The following is a 21,057-nucleotide window of genomic DNA, read 5'->3' on the forward strand; positions in this document are numbered from 1 at the left end:
CGAGCGTTTTTAATTAATTTCATCGTTTTCAACGCGAAAATCAAAATACAACGAGACGGGCACAGCGAATTCAATTTTCAGTGTGCAGCGATATAAAATGGATGATACAAACTTTGAGGAAACCATTCAATTTATCACCTTCCATTTCTAGTTGAGAGATTAATTATGGCTCCCGTGGCGGGATCGCATTTCAATGGGAAGCCTTAAAAGATTAGGTTTCAGTGTGTATCTTCAAAAGATTGAATTTCAAAGTGCAACTCATGATGATATAGTATAGCAAACCTGAGAAATTGTGTTCCTCGGCATTACAAACGACAAAAAAATGCAATAAGCGACGAAGATAAATGGAAGCCAAAAAGAATGGCCAAAGAAAAACAAAAACTTGTGAAGCTGTTCGTGAAAAATAAACCTGTGGCATAATATAATACATCTTTCTGTCGCTTTAAATACAATCTTACTATTGATTTCATTTGATCGAATTTAATTTCCTGATCATTAATTTAATTTGTGACAACTGTCTATCCATTGACTAGATGGGCCTAATGGTCTTAAGCAATTTTTCCACTGGAAAACGTTCCGTCAAGATAAACTTATAATTCCGCTGCAATTCTTGAGAAATAAAAAAGTCAAGAATTCAAAAGCAGGACTTTGCAAACATTTAGACATCGAAGTAAATGTTAAGTTCGACAAAGAATACCTTCAGAAAAAGATACATCGAAGTTACCGATACCAATACGAACGAAGTAAGTCGCCGGAGCTTCTTGGCGATGGTTTCCAATAACGACACCGACCCAGTCAGGACTAATCCTTGTAATTCTGCAAGCCAAAGCTCGATAACGTTTCTCGTTCTGGAGCATCGTCGACATCTTTAACCGATCGATAATTACCAAGCAGAAAACGTTTCTGGACTCGTACCGTTCCGCTTTACGTGCCATTAGATTCAGAGAATCCTAATTCCGGTTCGTTGCGGTGCGCGCTCGAGCAACCAGGATGATAAGAGCCAGGTCGAACGGACCTGTTTCTCAACGTCCAGGACGTTCGCTCCACGGATCGTCGGTATCCTCTGGTGACTAAAAATCGACGGTCGGTATAACGTCGGCAGCTTCAGGAGCCCCAGAAGCCTCGTAACAATGGAAATATCTTAGCTGGAAGCGCACTACGTTCCTGAAATTATTTTCGACGATCGTCGAGGCTCCCGACATTTTATCGCCCGCTACGCTTACGGACGACCCCCGCCAAGTTTACCAAGCGAAACGAGCGTCCTCGAACTTCTATTAAGCGAAGCAATTTTTTGAACTTTCATAGAGGGTCGTCCGTAACCATTAATTCCGAGCCATTGAAGCGGGAGGCCTCAATTACCGAGATCCCGGCCGAAAAATCTTCCGCTTAATTTACTGCTTATAATTTGGCCTCGCGAATCGGCCGCGAAGACGACGTCTGAAACCGCTAGGTGCTAGCTCGAGCGAATTTTAGCGAAGAATTTTCATGAAAGATCCGCGAAACTTCAAAATGAACTTCCCATCTCACGCGCTGGTGAAATCCATTCGTTGAATTTTTCCTTAGAAATCCAAAGTCACTTCAGCCGACATTTATTACGGTCTCCAGTTACCTCGCGCCTTGGGAGGGAAAATAAACTTTAAAGTGACATATTTGGGATTTCTGTTCGGAGAGAAGCAGACGATACAGTGGATTGATTCTTTTCGAAGCTGATGGTATGCGCGTGGAAACGCTGTATGTCTTTTTCAGTGCAGTTTTGATACTGTCATGTGTTACACGGATTTATGAGAAGCATTTTGTGACGTGTCGTACTTTATATAAATTTTTTTAGGGTTTCAGAAGATGTCTTTCATCATTAGAAGATGATTTCTCAACGCGTAGAAGGTAATAACGCGTTAGTTTGCCTATTTGGCCAATAAAACCATCCAAAAAAAATTTCACTTAAGCCCCATCGTTTTAACATACCTTATAGTTTCAGAATTCCCGCGAACACTGTATAGAAGAAGAACGATGGAATTCATCGCTTGGAAGTAATCGCGCGATAATTTCATAGCGCCAGGGGGATGCAAAAACTTCACAGACACTCTAACGAACATGTTTCTCGTAGTTTCGGCTCCACGTGCGCTTTAAAAGCCCATTATCTGACAGAATTCGTTTCGCGGCCGCGTCCCCTCCTTCTCGAATAACTGAGAAACCTATGCCAAAAAATAACCGTATAAAAGAAAGAAACAAATTGCAGTGTCCCACTGCGTTAAAAGCTCATATTTTTGCAAAATTGCAGCGAATATTTGGTCGAAATGGCACGCTGGGAAAAAATAACGGTTCAAATTTTTCCTCCGCAAACGATTTCGTAGCGTAGCCATCGAATAGTTTACCAGTGTTCCTTGTTTTCTGTGGAATTAAAAGTACCTCAAGTATTTACGTGGCACGGGTCCCAAGCACGATAAAACCGACTTACAGAAATTAAACCTGTTGGAGTCTGTTTATGTCTGAATCGCGAGTTACCATTTAATACTCATTTTATCCTGCGTTTTTGATACGTAAATCATTGATTCATAGACGCTTGATAACAAATTCTCGGTCAGAATAATTCACGAAACTAGGAGTTCGAGACATCAAAGACAGTCCGACTTCGAAGTATGAAATTGCCAGGCGAAGAATACAAAGAGCGTTTCTCCATCTCCCACAAAGCTTTCAGTAAATTCTTCTTTTGTAGAATAACGAAAATCGAAATTACTTTTCTGCCAGCATAAAAGTTCAAATATGAGTTTCACGTTTAATTTAATAATCAGCTGTGATCCGTATGGAGGCACGCGAGAATTTAGATCAGCGATGGAGAACCGTTTTCGTATTAGACAACCACATATCGCTGAACTGTACGGAGAATAGATGTTGTCGGAAGTACGTGAATGGGATTCCTCGTAAATGGAGCCTCGTAATAAAAACTTTCATTCTACATTTGCGAATTGTTCTGTAGATGGCCACATGAAGCCTGAATAACGTACATCCTTTCACCTTAGTTCAAGTAAAACTCGCACACACTCGTACGACCGCGATCAAAAGCTTCAGGAAGCGTAAAGATCCATAAAGTTTTGAAGGATGCCAGAAATTGAAACAGAAACGAGTAGTCTCGATGCAGCCGTGAGAATGCAAATATCAATATTGCTACGTGCAGAGGGATATGCAATAGAACGGTAAAAGACAGAGACGCAGAACTCGACAATTGAGAGATCGACGTAAGCGTTTTAAACAAGTATACCCGCATCGCTTTTGTTCCCCGTGGGCTGTTATATCGTCACTTTGCACTGTGCCTGCCGCGACCATTGTTCTTCCCTATGAAACGCCGGTTGACATACTTGCCTACGTCGACGGTTCCCTCCTGAACAATGTAAAATAGCTAACTAATACGTATCCACTGTCGCCGTTAAATGAAACAACCCCTCGCCGCATTATTCAATTCGCTTTCGTTAACGAGAAGGGACTGTCGAATCAATTTTCGATTTCAGCGCGCGCCCCTAATCAGAAATTTCTCTACAAAGTAAGTAATGGAAATAAAACAGTCTGTGAGAACATTGTCAAATATACAGAGAGGCTCCAAATAAATATTTTGTCTATACTTAAGACGAATAGATGCATAAGTTTCAGCCACATATTTCTAGAATTATATGATTAATTGGCTACCCATATGGATCTTCAATTGGCCACGATATGAGACTGAATTTTAAACATCTAGCCAGGTACTAAAAATTGCGTGTCGGAATTAAAGAGTGGAGTATCCACCGAGGTGTATTTTAGAGTAAGTACGGGTAATTCGGGTCATTTGTTGTTAAGAGCCAGGAACAACAGAGTCGCTTAGAAAACAAAGAACGAAAAAGTTTCCGAGCGTGGCTGATACAAAACGATATTTCTCTTTCGGGCGGAAAAAGCGTACGTGCGATAAGACGTGGAATTACCCCGCGTAGTAAAGACCAGCACCATTGTTAAGAAACGTCATACTCTGGGAAAGAACTCGATTACTCCTGCTCCACGACTCGGCCCGATGAAATATTGCGGGTCGCGTTTTTATGGTAATAATAAGGACGACGATTCCACACCCCTCTCGTTTAAAACTTTCACGAGCGTTGATTTAGAATAGCAAGAGAAACTGGTGGCCAAAGCAGCGGAAATAAACTGAGAGAGACGAAGCGAAGCAGATCTGGAAAATATAAATAGGGCAAATTAATAACGGAGATTTAAGTTAAAAGTAATTCCCACCATTACTTTTCATGTATTTCTCGCACATCTTTTTATATGCATTCATTTTCTCGGACAATAAAACGTTCTATCTAAATCTGTCCATTTCCATTTCGGCAAAAGATTCTTTTGGAAATTTCCACTTTAGCAAAAAGCTGTTCTCTAAAACAGAATACGTAGTTATAAATTACTATTTTATAGTTTCATAATAGCTCGTGGAAGTATATAGCTCGTCCGTAAGTGTAGAGTGAATAATAAAGTTCTATTAAATCATTCCCTTCGGTATCTTCCAGAGGATTCCCGCGATATTGCAGGGACACGTGCAACATGCAATATTTGCACCTGTTCGATTCGGAGAAGCAACGGCGTCGAATATTTGCAAGGGCTTCACGTGTCGTGTAACGTCCCACGGTTTTCACCAGCGCAATAATAAAACACGAGAAAGTGGCACGATGAACGCGAACTTCCAACGGAAAGCAGAGGAAATTCATCGTTCGATCGAAAACTTCCACAAGGTAATGCTTCGCCTAAATTGCTCGCGTAAATGACTAATTGCCATTACGTTCCTCGCGCGCATCCGGCAGGTGGATTAAACTTCTGCAGGTTACCAGAGTTTCCTGCCGGTGTGTACCATGTATGCTGATACGTATACGTGTACACGTCCATTCAAATTAGTTCAAACGCCGTATGCACCGCCAATTTCTCGTGAGCAATTGATTTCGTTCGCGTCTCAAGCAGCGAGCCACCGAAAAACACTTCACAAGTGTGGACGATCGGAGCAATGCAAATTTATCTTCACGGTAAATTATGCTCCTTTTTTTTTAAAGATTCTCAACATTTTATCTTCCGTTTTATTCTATTTAAAATTGAATACACAAGCTCCACTTGAATATTGAAATTTGTATGTTTTCGATATTTCCCTTCGATTATTAACGAGTTCAAAGGTCGCTCTAAATAATGGTTATTATACGATTCCAGACGATGTTTCATTTCTAGATGTTTAATGTATTCGACATCTACGCGAGGAGCAAAAAGCTTTTCAAATGCACGGTCGACCACCTTCTACTCCGCGTGGTCGATCAAAGGCATTGAAATTAATGAATTTGTCGCAGAAAAAGCGTCGAAGACTGTGCAGCTCACGTGTCGACGAAGCTTTTAAATTAAATATCGATCTGACACAACGTGTGTTGCCAAACACGCGACGTGGACGAAAATAATACTCCATGATGTTTCGTTCCACCAATAACGTGATCGCGAACGAAAACGACGGAAAGAAATGTTCAATTTGCTTCTTACATTTCAAGATCAAACAAATTTATAATGGGCGAGCAACTTTGATGAATTGTTTATTCAACACAAACATGATACATTGTAGTGTAAATAGAAAAAAAAATGAAAAATTGAATTACACAATAATTTCACACCCCGACAAAAAAATACTGTGAAATGTGTGACGTTGCTCAATCTTTATTTCGTTACTTACACCATTACGATTTTTAGTTCGCCATATATCCAACCAGCGAGGAAAACTGAATTTTCTGAAATCGACTCGCATTATTAATGTAAGATTTTCCACGGCGGAGCGCTATCGATATCTAGGATATATGAACGACCTTAAACCCCTCTCAACAATTCACTTGCCTGGTTCAGAACGAGAAACTGTTCGCTGAGGGCAGAGTGGAAAGAAAATACGACGATGCGAGATGGTCCTGAAAAATGATTTAGAACGCCTTGGCTCAACAATTCCCAGGCGATCACTTTTCCCTGTTAAGTTTCCTTCTGTTTCCTCGGTAAAAGAAATATGTTAGAATTAAATAATTATTCAAAGATAAAAGAAAGTCATGTCTATAATCAGTAAGCATTCGTTACATCAAGCATAAATTAATTTTGGATATTGTGTTTGTATATTTTACATTCGCCAATAGAATAAATAATATTCTCCGATGGATAATAGCTTCAATTTGTTTAAAATAATCCAAATCGAACGTTCTGCGCGTCTAAATCACTGATTCCTTGGCGACTAGCATAGATTCCCTCGAATGTCCCACGATTGTCGGGACAGAAGCGAAAGGATTAAGATCAAGAGTAATTCCGTGCCCGCGCATTTCGATGACCTACTTTATAGGGACGAAGTCTGCATACAGAAGCTTAACTCGAATCGCGTTTCCGCCGCGTGGCTGGTAAGATCCGACGATAGATCACGTTTTAAGAATCAAGACGTCCGAGCGGTGAACGTTCGCATGGACGATTATGAAAACAATCGACGGAAATGGATTAAACGCGCGTTTAAAATAGAAAATGGAAAACGATCTAACGACAGAAATTATAGTAATTATTCCTAAGCCAGATTTAGAAACAAGTGCCTCAACACACAATAGAAGAATATCCAGTACAACAAACTTTGGAATCCCTTATTGACGTACCTTCGACAAAGTTATCCTTCAACAGTGTGAAGATGGGAGATTCAAGGCTTACCTCAAAGTGTCAACACAAAGTTGCTTAGGGTTTAGACTATGCAAACCGCTAGTTAAATTGCAGCTACACTCGCGAAACTGCACCAACTCCCCTAATCGTCTTTAAATTCACTGTGCCTACCGGGAAACCAACACAGAGTATCAAAATTTCATCAATAATTTATGAAAATTTATTCCACTGCTTACGTCCGCGGAATATCCGTAGATGACTGCGAAGATTAAATTTTAATCCTGGACCGTCGATGCCGCGTAAGAGTCACGTAGAAGAGGCTACGATGTTCAATCGTAGAAATTGAATACGTGACGTAGACTTCTGCATTTTTTATCAGGCAGAAGGGATTTCATTGGCACTCGGCATGATTTTGTAAAGATACGAAAAGGAATGTAATGGATTGCCAGAAATGAGTAGAATTCATATCTTGATAGAAATTTTGTTGAATAAAAGATCGAGTTGATAAATTTTTGTATATTTTTATCCAGGCAATCACAGACGCGCAGATCTTCTACAGACGATTTTCGCGTGTGATGTTTCATGCGGCATGTCGCCTGCGCCATCGATTTTATTATACATTTGTAACCGTTGCCAATATTTTATGGATTAAATTGAAACAACGTTACTCGTGTACCACCACTCATTTAAATATTATATTTTCCCAGAAACGTACAGATTGAAAATGTGCGCGCCGTTTCAATTACATTGTAAACGATAATTGAACAGTTGCGAAAATTCGTATGCACGTCCGATCATTTTTGTCGTCATAAGAGAAAATTAACGTCGAGTTCGTTTATTGCTCGGTGAAATAAAGGTAAGAACGCTAACGAAAATTTATTCGTTAGAGATGTTATCCAGGCGTGGATTAAACTATTAGCGTCTACTGTTGCGCTTTATAAATGCGAATTGTACTGACTATATTTGTACGCGTTGCTCAATAGTAGCTTTTGTCATTGGACGTTATACCTCTTTGAAAGCTTTAAGCTACGAAATCCTTCGAACGGAATCAGGGAATTTTAATGGGATTAAAGTCGGTAAACGGTATAGAAGGTACATAAAATTCGTTTGAAGTAAATCAGCAACGGATATCGTGCGATTGTCGCTACAGAAACATTCGTGGATGCAAATATGTGATTGGAAAGGTAAATAGAAAGATGAAACGGATACTGTAAAACGTTAGAATCGTTGACTTTTACCGTGTCGATCTGCTTCAAGTGTATTACCGGACATCCCTCTATTTTTTTCCTCTCTATTTGTTTCCAAACTGGAAGCGTTATTGCATGACAAATTTCGCTCACTGTGTGTAACACCGCTATTTGCGTTGAAAAATTGCATGACATAGCGAGACCCGATCCATTCGGAAATTAATCGAATAAATCTCTCGTCCAATTACATTATGATTACATCTGCATGGAAAGTCAATCCTGGTTTATTTGTTTTTTATTTTTTTTTTTTTTTTTTTTTTTTTTAATATTTTCCAGTTGAAGATATCACAGGCATAGGGTTCCATTCACTTTTATTATTGTATTTCAAATTTAATCCGAATATTTGTTTGGTAGAATTTTTGCCTTATACATAGTTTGATTATTTGTGAGAAATATTGTATAATTACTATTTGATAAACGTTATTCACTCTCACAGTAAAATATTTGATGAGAACAAAGGCATTGAGAGAAAAGATAAAAATATGATAACGCTTCGGCTTTCTACTAAATGATTTTCCAAGCATTTCGTCACCCCACTAAATAGAACAAATAAGCATACAATTTGATTGCCCACTAAGAGAAAAGAAGAGATATACAAAAATGATGCGTTTATGTAAAAATATCGCAACAACCCTCGGTAAGATAACAAGTTTAAGCCCGAAACAAGAGCCTCTAAATCTTCAGCAAATTGACAGGGTGCCGTAATACGGATAATAAAACGGCAGTTTACTGGCGGTGTCAGAACATTTCAGAAAGAAATATTGCTTTATGCGCGATTACAAACTTCCGAATGACCCTATCCCACGCAGTGGGCGTCGAAATTTCCCCGAAAAGTGAAAGCGTTTCGAAGCAATAGCGTCATCGCTTTGCGAGAAGCGATAAACGGAGACGACGTTCGACGGTCCGTCGTCGAAAACAGCGCACAACAGGATGAAAACCAGAGGTTGTTTTGCCAGAGTTAGAAATTGCGGTCGTAAAGCGTACTTTATAGGAAGGCATGTTTTAGGCCGAGGGGGACGGTTGCAAACTATAAAATATCACTCCTTGTAATGCAGAGCATGCATCTCTGCGACTGCACGGCCATATCCGCGAGAAACGTGGAAGAAAGGACGAAGTCTTGGCGGGGAATGCGAAAGGTTGACAACGACAAGGGGAAAAGAATGACGAAATCTCGGGAAAAACTTTTCGAAGACTCGCTACCGCCCTCTTCTCTTGCCTTGCTTTTGTTACTACACATGTAGAGCAAATTCTATTTCGAATGAAAATAAGAGAAAACTATTCGAGACAACGTTTCGGTCTTCAAATTCCGGTGAAGTTATTCGGAAATATCTAAAATATCACTTTAGTTAGAATCTACAAATTCTATGAAATGTATAAAATATATATGTAGAGTGTATGCAATCTGGGAAATGTCTAGACATTCTTTGAATTTACTTTCAAGCGGAATGCGTACCTTTGAAAATTGCTTCGTCAAAATCACTTAATTTTATTTAAAAGATAAACTAACTACGAAATAAGAGAAAGCGTTTCCATGAAAGAGAATTTCAAATAAACTTGTTTCAAAAGTACTACGATCTGCACGTCCGTACGTGCATTTTCGGACATGTGGCGAAACGTAACGGGTCTGGGATCTGAAAAATCGATATGTAGAATGTAGCTAGACTTTGCTTATCTCCGTATCGACGACGACGATGCAAGTTAGTCAAATAGAAATGCTCGAGCCCGCGTTCGATAGTCTTACACGAGTATTTCAAATGAAAGTTCTAATTTCTCTTAAAAATGCGATGCATTTGAAATGTTGAGGAATACTGGGATCTGTATAGTCCTTGCAATTGTATGGTAAGTGATTTTCTGTGATAAAAGAATTGTCTTCACGAACAGATGATAGTCTATTATCTGGAAACTCCTGTTCCATTCGGTGGAACTTTGTATAAGTATAAACGAGATTAAATCTTATAACAAAATTTTAGCTGCAGCCTGGCTCTTACGCAAATGCATGTATATTCTTCCACGTACGCGTAATAAAGACTTAATTATAATAATAATGTTGGTAACAGCGAAATTTAGAGCAATCTACCCCTTGGGACACGAACTCGCGAAACTGAAGATAGTCCTTGCGGATTCGTACATGGCCTGGATCAGAGATGGGCGAAATCCGTATCTAAGTAAAAACGTATTAACAGAAAAACGAAATAATCAACTCAGGATTCGTTCGAAAGAAAAGTGACAAGCATCGGTATGCAAGATTGAAAAGTAAAATGAAAAACGTCGAGTAGAGTCGAAGCGAATTATCTGCGTTTAGATCTCAAAGATAATCCATCCCTCATCCTTTCGCTCTTTGCATTCCTTCCCCGTTTTTTTTTCTCTCCGGGGAAAAAGATTTAAATTGAAAGCCACTGCAAGAAAGGACTCAAGAGAAGAAAGAATCAAATGAAACGATAGGATAATATACGTCAAGCCTCGCGAGAACTTTGAAAGCTATCGCAACGTTTAAAAACCTAAAAGGAATTTGAGAAATGTTCGGGCTAGGTGCAGCGATCCAAAAAGTATTGTTAAAGAACAAAAACTTGTGATTCACAATGTTCATGGAGTTTCGAAAAAAGGGAGTGGAGAAGACGTAGGTTATGGCATTACCAAAGGAGCTGAAGAAAAGTCGGATGCACAATGACTAGTCCATAATTCCAGGGCACGGCCAATCTCATATTTCTTTGCGAATTTATGGAAAAGTTGGAAATTTGCTCTATACTCCATGTTCCGACCCTGACCCGCGTCTTCTCGTCGTTTTACGCAACCAGGCGTCGTGGCTTTTCGCGCTTAAAACGAACATCGCGTCCCGTTTAACGAGATTCGACTTTCGCGGTCCTTCCCTCGTCGCTTATTTCCACGGAATTCGCATTTCCAGCGCGCTTTTTACCCGGTTCCTGCATCGACAAACAGTTGCGACGAATGCAAATACGCGCCCATATTTTTTGACCGACCGATAACAAAAATGGGAGAGCATAAATATGCGTTCGATCGTGCGGGCTCGAGAGAACGGAATTAGAAAAACTGGCAATGTGGTGCGGAACCGTCGGTGTATCCGTTTTTTTTATGACTTATCAACATTTCTTTCAATGTTCGAAACTTCCAACACGAACATAGCAATACTTACATACGTTAGTATATTTTTACATACGTAACTATTCCTACACACTCTAAAGTATTTACAATGTAATACGAACTGCGCAGTGCATTTATCACACATTTTACCTCGATACAAATTACGGCAGCACCGAATAAAATTTCAAATTACCGTGGAGGTAAGGTAAGAGTAAAAAGAGACCAGAAGGGAGTGAGGCAATCTCGCGACGTCAATGAAATCTTCCAAATCTGGCACAATCCTCCGTCCCAGGCTTACCGTCGCGAATACCATCATCCGAATATAATGCAAGTAGCGGCGAGGATCTCAGAAACGCGGTCAAAGCTTGTATCGTTTGGGGTTCACCAGCCATCGGACGCGGTCAGAGAAAACGTCAGACTGCGAAGACGGAAACAGAACACCAGAGGAGGCCAAAGGATGGTACGGGGATGGCGAAGGGGTGAGGGTCGCATGCAATCTCACGGCTGATTGCGCAAGTTTTACAAGTTCATCCGATATCGCACGGTCGCAATCCTATGGAGACGGACAGAAGTAGAAATCGGCGGTCCTTCTGGTCTTCGTCCCTGTTACGATCGAGACCGGAGGGAAAATGGACAAACGCGAACGAGAAGTCGATAATCGAAGCGGGGAAACGAGTTTATCGTTATCGTGCCAGTGAAATTTGACGAAGCCATTTGAACAAAGCAAATTTGGCGAAGTCGGTAACTGGTCGGTCATGTTTCCCGACACATCTCGCTCCCTTATCGCCGTGACGAGTATTTTCAATTTGGAGGTTTCGAAAAATCAAATTTTTGGGGACAATTTATAGGGTCATTCCGTGGCGAAATTGGACACTACATGGAGCAGAATGTACATTCTCCATGTAAAAGTGTAAAGTGCAAAAGTGTAAAGATTATTTCCTCCACGTGTTTCTCTTCGTCGGCTATACGATTTCGACGGATCGGACTCGATAACGTTTTATACCAATGAATTCGCGAACACGGTCTTTGCGATCGTCTAATTTTTCACGTCCGCGCACGATTAAACTCTACTTCGATCGTGGGCGGCGAAGGGAGGAGGACATTTAGTTTTCCAGACCACGGCGAAACGGTTCATTTCATTCTCTCATCCACCATTTCGATCGGAACGAACACGCCAGATTTCAATACCTAGCGAAATCGAACAATTTTCGCGATGGTCCTGCCAAACTGCTTTGTCCTTTCCTAATCGAAAATTTAGGACAGAAAGCGGCCGATGTACGATCGAATTGCATTCCCGACAATCGAGTACTTTATCTTCGTTCGCCGTTTTAATCGTTCTCGCGATCCACGGGGTGCAAAATCGGACCGATAACTCAGACTTCGATAGAAAAATAAACGTTTGGCCTTTTTCAATTTTGTAACGCTCCTGTGAGTGAAATTTATTTCGACGTTTCGACATCGGTTTTGGATCCTTGTAACTAGAATTAATGCTAAAAGTACGTGGATAGATTTGAAGAGAAAATTAATGTGAGTGCAACATATATATAGTAGTACAAGTTTCCAAATAGTTCTTACGTTACGTTCGTACTCTATCTCATATTTCATTTAATTTGATCATTTTTCTAATTTAATAATGGACTAACAATTTTATAAAGTAACCACCAGCGAACTCGATTTTATTCAATATGCTAAAAGCAATTAAACATATTTGAAACAGTTCATGTCTCTGTTATTCAAACATACACCTAAACGATCCAATTAATAACACTCCCGTCAAATATCACAACTCGTCCAATTCTGTTGATAAAAAATAATAAATATAACACGGAAGAACAGCGACAAGTCAACACGGGCACCGGTATAAATAAAGACGCATTAAACATATTTACTTTAACGGGACACCGTGAAAGATTTAACCGCAATTTCTGCTGCCTCGTTCAATATAGCTGGCCGCATCACGGCGGTCAACTGCAATTCCGGATGCTAAAGTCTCCGTATATACATATACGTGACCGTCGAAACGTGCCACCAATGTGTTTCTCAATTATTTCGAACAAAGAACTTCCACGCGTTCAACGAACCGCATAAATTTTCACTTTCAAGCAGCTAAACTCTACGTGCATTGTTTTTTAAGTACAGCATGTACCATCCTCCCGGTGAACCTTGGAAAATACACTGGATTCTATCTAACCTAACATCTTTATTCACACACTTTAAACGGTCTGTTATTGAGGCAAAATTTTTTTATTTTTAAACCAACGACGATTCGTTTTGAAAATAATCATTCTACCTTTCCCTGAATGAAAAAAGGAACAGAATTTAACACATAAATGTCTCACGAATTAATTCAATTAGAAGAGTAAGATATTACAATTCACCACATGGTCGCTAAATTTACACTTTATTCTTATAACTTTAGACAAATTAGTGTGTATGATATAACGTCCGAAAATGTTTACCTTTAATTAAAGCCTCCCACTGTCGACGAATGCATACGTTGCTTGAAAGATCTACAATGGGTTGGTTATCTTAAAATGCAAACACAAGAAAAATTGTTATTTTGCTCGAAAGAAAAGCGTCTGCTTTCTTCATTTGACAAACGTCAGCAATTCCATAACAGCGTTAAGCGATATATCGGCGTGGTACACGTTACAGGATGGCGTAGGAAAGTTATTGGAAAGTTGTAAATAGATTGCAGAGAAACCAGACGGGATAACTGTATTAAGAGTGGCAGCGTTGCAGAAAATATGCTTCAACTCCATTCGTCGGAAACCTACGGTAATTTCCGGTGTAGAGCCCCGACGACTCTATCGCGACCGAGGCAGAAAATACGGAACTCGAAAAGGAAGAAGGCCTGGACGCGACAGAACGTCGATTATTCTGTACACGCTTCCGCAAAAATTGAAAATCTTTTAATCGAAGAGATTAAAGCAGCTTTGAAATGCTGTCGAACGAGGCTCACCCTATTGCTTCTTTTTCGTTTTACTATTTGAGACACACCGTCCACGAGTATTGCTGCACAATGCAGGACTATGCTTCGACGTCGAACTCGATTTCAATGCAATATAATTCTTATAGATAAGCAAATATACCTTTATTCTATATACAATCTTCAGTACGTACGTGATGAACGCTATTTACAATTATCTTCATTCCGATTCTTTCCGTATGACATCGTCTATGATCTTACAAGCTTGTTTAAATACTTCTGAAACAGTGACTTCTGCGTCGATTACTCTCGTCACTGCCCTGTTGGGTTTGATCGCTCGCGAGACTAGTATATAATAAGCTTTTATGCGATTCATGAGGGCTTCCGGGGTATCGTCGAATCTTCGCCCCTCATTCAATCGTTGCATTAGCCGTTGTTGCAAAATCACTCTTCTAACGTACAAATTTAAGATCAACGAGGGTCGCTTTACTAGTCTGTTGAACATTAATGCCTGTCGATCGATTAATTGTTTTCTTAGTTATTTTCGTAATAATTTTGAATACAAAATAATAAAATATTTTATCGAGAAGCTGATATTGTAAACAATATTCGAATATGTAGGTTACAATTAAGATCTATTGATTATTATTTGCAGTCTCATCCTCAATTCAAATATGTAGTTACCTCCATTCTCTCTCAAATCCTATCATGTGTACATAATCGACGTAATTTGAATTCTACTGTCTAATAACTACTTCATTGCCCAAGACAAATACCCTTCTTGCCTCACTCGACCCTTCAAGGTCTCTAATCGAGAGTGTCAAATGATATCCACTCCCTAGTACTTCCCTCTACTCGACAGTACGTGCAGTAATCACCTGTTTCTTGTTCCTGGGGAAGCCGATGACCAGATAGCCGAATGCATTCGGTTTTTCCAGCATTTGCTGCACCACCAGTTGAACGATTATGTCTGCTGGGATGCTCAAACCCATTGCCATGAGCTCCTGGAAACGTTGTCCCTTCGCTGTGCGCTTAGCGACTTCCTTGCGCAACAAATTCGACACCGAAATGACAAGCATCCCATATTTCGGGGCTAGTTTCTCACACAAAGTCCCCTTCCCCACACCAGGACCACCCACCACAAAGATTATAAGCGCTCGACTGTTCTTCAGAGGCGTGGTGTCCAGGGCCTCATCCCTCGGAATCGACACTCTTTCGCTCTTACCGAAACAATTTCCCATTTCGAGGAATTCCAGGTCTCCACGATCCACGTAACTCGAGCTTCTCTTTCTGGAACGGTCTACATGGCTCGGTACACATGGGTTAAATGTTGCAGAACAAGACCTCTCCTTCCTTTTAACCGAAACTTCTTATCCGTTTGATCCTCCTTAAGGAATACCTCCACGTTTTCGCGACTGCCCTCTTCGAGTACTCTTTTCACTGTCCAGCAACTGTATCATGTTCACGATCTCCCTCCTCGAGGATTGCGTGAACTCAATCGCGAGGATGGGTGCTTTGAGTCTCGAGATGCTGAGGACGGGCGGAATAATTTTGAGAAGCACTTGAAAAGTGAAACGAGTCGTTCATTTAAAATTGACCACTCGATTTATACATTTATTTTCTGTATTTATTTAACGTATTTATTGTGTGTATGTGGAAGAGTACAGCAAAAATTGTTGATCGGTAATAAACATCAATGAAAAAGGGCTGAATACGAAACGGGTTCAATGCCAGAAGAAATATTGGAATAGGAGAGGAAAAGAAATTTTATTGCGAAGATGAGGTGTACCTTACGCGAATTCTGATAGTAAATATCAGCTTCTGTCCTTAGCTTTTGAAATACGACGCGCTTTATGCTCGCTCTGCGACCTAAATTTCCGTCATGGTTGCCTTAAATCTTTCTTCGTGGAATCTTCCAAAGATATAATCCTCCTTCGCAAAATCTTTCGTAACTTGGTTATGGTCAAGACCCGGGCACTTTGATATACTGTCTCCTGAATTCTTTACTCACAATTTCCCCAACAAATGCTTTCTCCTGGGGCAAAGTTCGGGACGAGTTACGCTCGTTTCTTCAAAAACCGTACACCGAGACGATCAAGTAGAAGAAAATATAAAACTGTTCCCGTCAGTTGCACTCTTCTCGGATAACTGCCACTCTAGTTGAATGCTCGAAGCATCCATTGGCGTCATGAAATATTCTTCAGCCTGAAGTTCGACTTTATATCGATAGCCGTTGGCTCGAATTTCGAGCTTATTCTCCCGTCGATTGAACTTTCATTCTTGCTCGAATCGACAAAAAACAAATTTAATATCTCCGCGACTGAATTGAAACCTGAATATGTTCGCGCGGATTGGCGACGCGATTGCGATCTTCTAGCAATCTAGCGTCTATAAATTTTATTTATTTTCGTCATATATTTACTTCAGACTCCGTGTTCTATATCTCCGCTAATTTGTTACTCGTCCCTGGGTGATGGAACCCCAAGATTACCAAAGATTAATATCCACAAAATAGAAAAATACGTTAGGACGCGTCCCAACGTAAAAATCCCCCTCGTGCAAAAATCTTTCATGTGTATTGATTCGAGGCAGACGTTTTATTTCCTTTGTAAATTTTAATCTCACGAGGTTTGATCGACGAAGAAACAAATTGGAAGTAACCTCACGTTTTGCACGATAATAAAAGATTAAAAAAAAATGTTACACGAAAAATGTTCAAGCGGCTGCTACGACCGAATTGCACTTGTATTATCGCGAGAGATATCAGAGTGAGTATAAGAGCTATGGTATAAAAGTATCGAGAATGCAAAATAACCGGGTGTTCTCCATCTTTTATTATGATTACGTTACAATGGATTTTCCGAGGCGAACGAAAAGTAATTTCTTTCCTTTGTCGAAGGTAATCGCAAATTTGAAGGCGCGCGAGAGGCCCAAGGATCCGAGCCAAAGTTTCATCGACGCATTTCATTATATCCTTCGGCGAACGAGAATGGACATCGACGCGAAAATGAAAGAACTGGAGGAGCTGTTTTCGAAAACTGGAAAGGAATTGAACGAGATATTGAAGAAGAATGAGGACTTCGTGACGGAGGAACTGCGACGAGTTCAGGGAGCCATTCAGGAGACCGTCGAGGTAACGCATTGTTCCACGAGTAACAAGGACCTAGGTAGTTACCAATTCTTCCGTGGAATTTCTAATCCTGCCGGCTATGAATAAATTTGGGTCGAATTGATTTGATAATAAACGCTCGATACTCCCAGGAGATTTCGAGATGTAGGGTGAGTAACCAGAAACGGAACGCTTTCGTGTCTTTAGATCGAAAAATGTAAAGGAATGAAATAATAAAATTGCGATAAACGATTGACCACCCAATCTGAATTTCCATAACTATTGATCCAAACATTAATTCAAAAAATGCAAAAAAATATAACACTTCAACTGTAATGTATTTCGAGGTGTAACATTTTTTTGAATTTATTACCTTAAAATTGTTATCGACGCGAAAGTGTCAGACGATTAAATGAGACCAACGACGAGAGGTTAAAGTAAATTATCGCAGGTATGCTCGAAGGAGCCGATGGACCGTCTCCAGGACGTCAGAGGCGTCTACGAGAAGAGAATAAAAATTTGCAACGATAAGGCTGCATCAGGACTTCGTGCCGTGAAGACAAAGTACGATCAACAAATTCGAAGTACGGAGTCCCTGAGGGACGCGATGAAGCTCATCCTGAAAGAATGTCTGGAGACGAACGAATTCGTCAAGTGCATCGCTGGCAGGACAAAGGAAGCTGTTAAGCGACGAAAGGAAATCACGAAGAGCTTGAACGAAACGGTTAAAAACGCTGAGCAGTCTGCCGTGGAGCATTTGAAGGAAGCGGCGTCATGCCACGCGGACGCTCAGGTGGAAGCACTCAAGAGTTTGCAGCAAATTCTAAAGGACACGAAGGACTGCGTGCTTCGAACCCAATGAAATTCTGCATAAATTGAGAGAAGCAGTCGTTTGGAACTCTTAAAACAGGGTACTTTCGAATCTGTGTATAGGGGAAGGTTTCTCGACGTGTATCACTTTGGATGAATCCTTAACCCTTTGACCCACGATTTACTGCAAGATCGTGAATGCTATGATCAGATATAAAATTCCTTGCAACCTGTCATACGACGTGTCTGACTCGTGCTTTTCGTGTTCAACTCGAATTATATACCACGAGTCTCGCAATAACAGACAAATCGAAAGTATTTGTATTTGTATTATTTTGTATGCGTTGGACAGACTAAATTGAAAGACTTTGTAAATTGAAAACTTTGTAATTTACCTTGTAAAAAGATTTACAGAAAAACAGGCACGAGTGGATGTTTATTAATTTTATAGGGACCCTTCAGGAAATTACCAAAGCGTTCAAAAGTTGCCATACACTCGAGCTGGTTAGTGGGATGAGCTAACTCGGAAGTTGGGAAGCGTTTCGGTGGGTGCGCTAAGGAGACAAAGAGATATATTACGCTACCGCTCGTTAACTCCTTGTGCAAAGATCAATCGTTTACGATCGTTTCCTGTTTTACAGCTTCCTGGGTATGAGAGAGCGACAGAAAGCTAACCTCTTCATTTTAACGACGCTGCTTTTATTGCATCTATTTGCATTACTCTCGTTTTGTCATTCGTTAAACGCGTTAAAGCCTTGGCGTCGGATCAAACAATTTTATTTCCGGTTTATCTTTATGTAGGAGCGATACAAAATAATGTCGCAGTATACGGAGTGTTTACAAAGCCTGGGTCAATGGGTATTTTCTCTATTTCCACTATATACAGCGAAAATACTAAAAATCTATTAATCGAACATCAACATTATTCGTCGACATACGACGAATATTCTTCCTATTTCAAAAGTATACAAAATTAATAGCTAAATCCCCCGATCATGTTTGCTGCACCCTTCTCCAGGAATAAACTCCCTAATATTGCATACTTTTTATTCACGAAATGAACGAGCTCACCTTCCAATTTTTTCCCGTTTTATTTTCCAATAACTTCTATTTTACCCGGATCTTTCTAATCTCTAATGATTTTTCGCAACAATGCCAGGCTTGGATGGCGAGCAGCGTTAATTACCGACCGATCGATCATCCGAGTCGCATATTCAGTCGATGTATGAGGGGTTGGTAAGCGCACGAGGAAGTTCATGGGCCAGCGAAGCGAAGAACGGGGAGTAAACCGTGAAAGATCGTCGCGGTAATGCACGCGACACGAGAGAGCAATTAACGTAACAAACGACTAGATTCTGGCCTGACAGGTGTGTCTAGTGACAGTAGACCGTGTCGTCGTGGATGTCCTGCCTGGCTCTATCGCCCTGCGTTCCCTTTAATGAGCAATACCACGGGGCGTTTCACGACTCCTAGACGTCGGGGTCGAGTGACGATTAAATGAGCTGTTTACACGCCAGACTGAAGCCGAATAGGGGGCGGGAACTCCGTTGTTCGCGGGTCTACTCGCTGATTTCTCGGTTAACTCTTCGATGCTCACGATTTGGGAGTAGAATGAAACTCAATCTGGTCGGAATAACAATGCCGTTACTTATTTGGCTTTGAAATTAGTATGAAACATCAAGTAACATGTTTTTTTTTTTATTACTACTTACCCAAAGTAAAAATATCCTTAGCATGCATAAAAAGTTGAGCAAAAGGTGAACCAGTTTTTGACCTACCTAAGCTCAAAGAGTGAAACTTAGATTTAATTATCGCCTGCCAAGAATTAAACTGCATGTTAGAGTCGATACTTTCCAAGCTTCTTCGACTTAGAAACTGTAATCGACAACGAATAGTGGACCACCCTATATTATCTAGCATGTTTATTTGATCGAGCGGTCATTCGAATGAGTTTCAATTCATCGAATGTGAAATTTAAATTCGTTCTATAATTCAGATTGCAATTTTAGCTTTTATTCATTCAATATGAAATTTCATTTCGTTTCATAATTCAGATTGCATATTTCACCTATGTCGATTTGTTTGCTGCGTTTATTTGGGCGAATGGTTATTCGCGCAGACTTTTACTTGTTCGATGCGATATTTCGCTGGATATCGTAACTTAGTTAGCAATTTATATCGAACAATTAACGAATCAAACGTTGTTTAACTTTTATTCGTTACTGGTAATTGTTATATAAATAACAACATTCCTGAATCTTTCGCCGAGCTTTCAGTTAAAAGTAACTCGATACAATTTTTAACGAAGACTACTTTATTGTTTAATTTATCGTTATTTGTAGTTTTATTTGGAGATTCTATTCTTCGTGATTAAAAGCATATTAAGTTTCACCTTCGTATCTAATAATCTTCAGTATATTGTGTGCCTCGGTGAAATTCTCGCGACTAATTTGAATATCAAGAATTTCTCGACAAGTCTTCGCAAATTTGTGAACTCACGTGAAAACTACTGAATTCATCGAGGAAACTGCGTCAAGATGCTCGACATATTTGGCGCTGGATGCACGGCTGAGCGCATAGCAACTGGAAATGGTGCAAAAGTCGGGGATAATAAATGATTCATAAGTGGGCCCTCGTTGTGGCGCCGACTTTTATTTCTGTTCGTGGATTTAGTAGCCTGAATCCGATTTTGCGGCCAATTTACGGCGTAAAATTTGGGCAAACTCGCACGTGATCATGCGAATATATTATATTTGCGCGATAATGGAGCCACTGGAAGAGAGAAATTACTTCGTTTTCGTTTGACAGCAGTGGCGATCGATATAGAAGCTACACAGAAAAATGTTCCTCGCGTTACGTTGCTACCTACGAACAGCCAGTTTTTTAATATAATAATATGCAATTATATTGCCATATTTTCTCCATGTGTTACGAAACGTCTGTAACAGGTTATATTACGTCACCAAGTCAATCTTCTCTAATGAGTTCTTATGATATAGAGGAAATCACTAAAACTGTTAAATTTCTAAAATTGAGAAGGCGCATTCAACGATAATAATAAGTGCAACATTGAATTGCATCGACCATTCTACGCAAACTTTATGAAATCAGTACTAGCACACTTTGCAACTAAGAATTGCCATGCCAAAATATAGTACTTCTTGAAAATACAGCCGGACATTATTTTTGGATCTCTGATCCACCACGAA

At 40.1% G+C, this 21,057-nt stretch overlaps 1 protein-coding gene across 2 annotated transcripts in view; it reads right to left on the bottom strand.

Moving 5' to 3' along the window:
* LOC128888435 (uncharacterized) overlaps positions 1–21,057 on the bottom strand; it is a 269,895-nt gene that overhangs the window by 117,785 nt on the left and 131,053 nt on the right. The window lies entirely within an intron of this gene.

This window comes from Hylaeus anthracinus, unplaced genomic scaffold (genome assembly GCF_026225885.1).
Source record: "Hylaeus anthracinus isolate JK02 unplaced genomic scaffold, UHH_iyHylAnth1.0_haploid 11994, whole genome shotgun sequence".
NCBI classification, from domain to species: domain Eukaryota; kingdom Metazoa; phylum Arthropoda; class Insecta; order Hymenoptera; family Colletidae; genus Hylaeus; species Hylaeus anthracinus.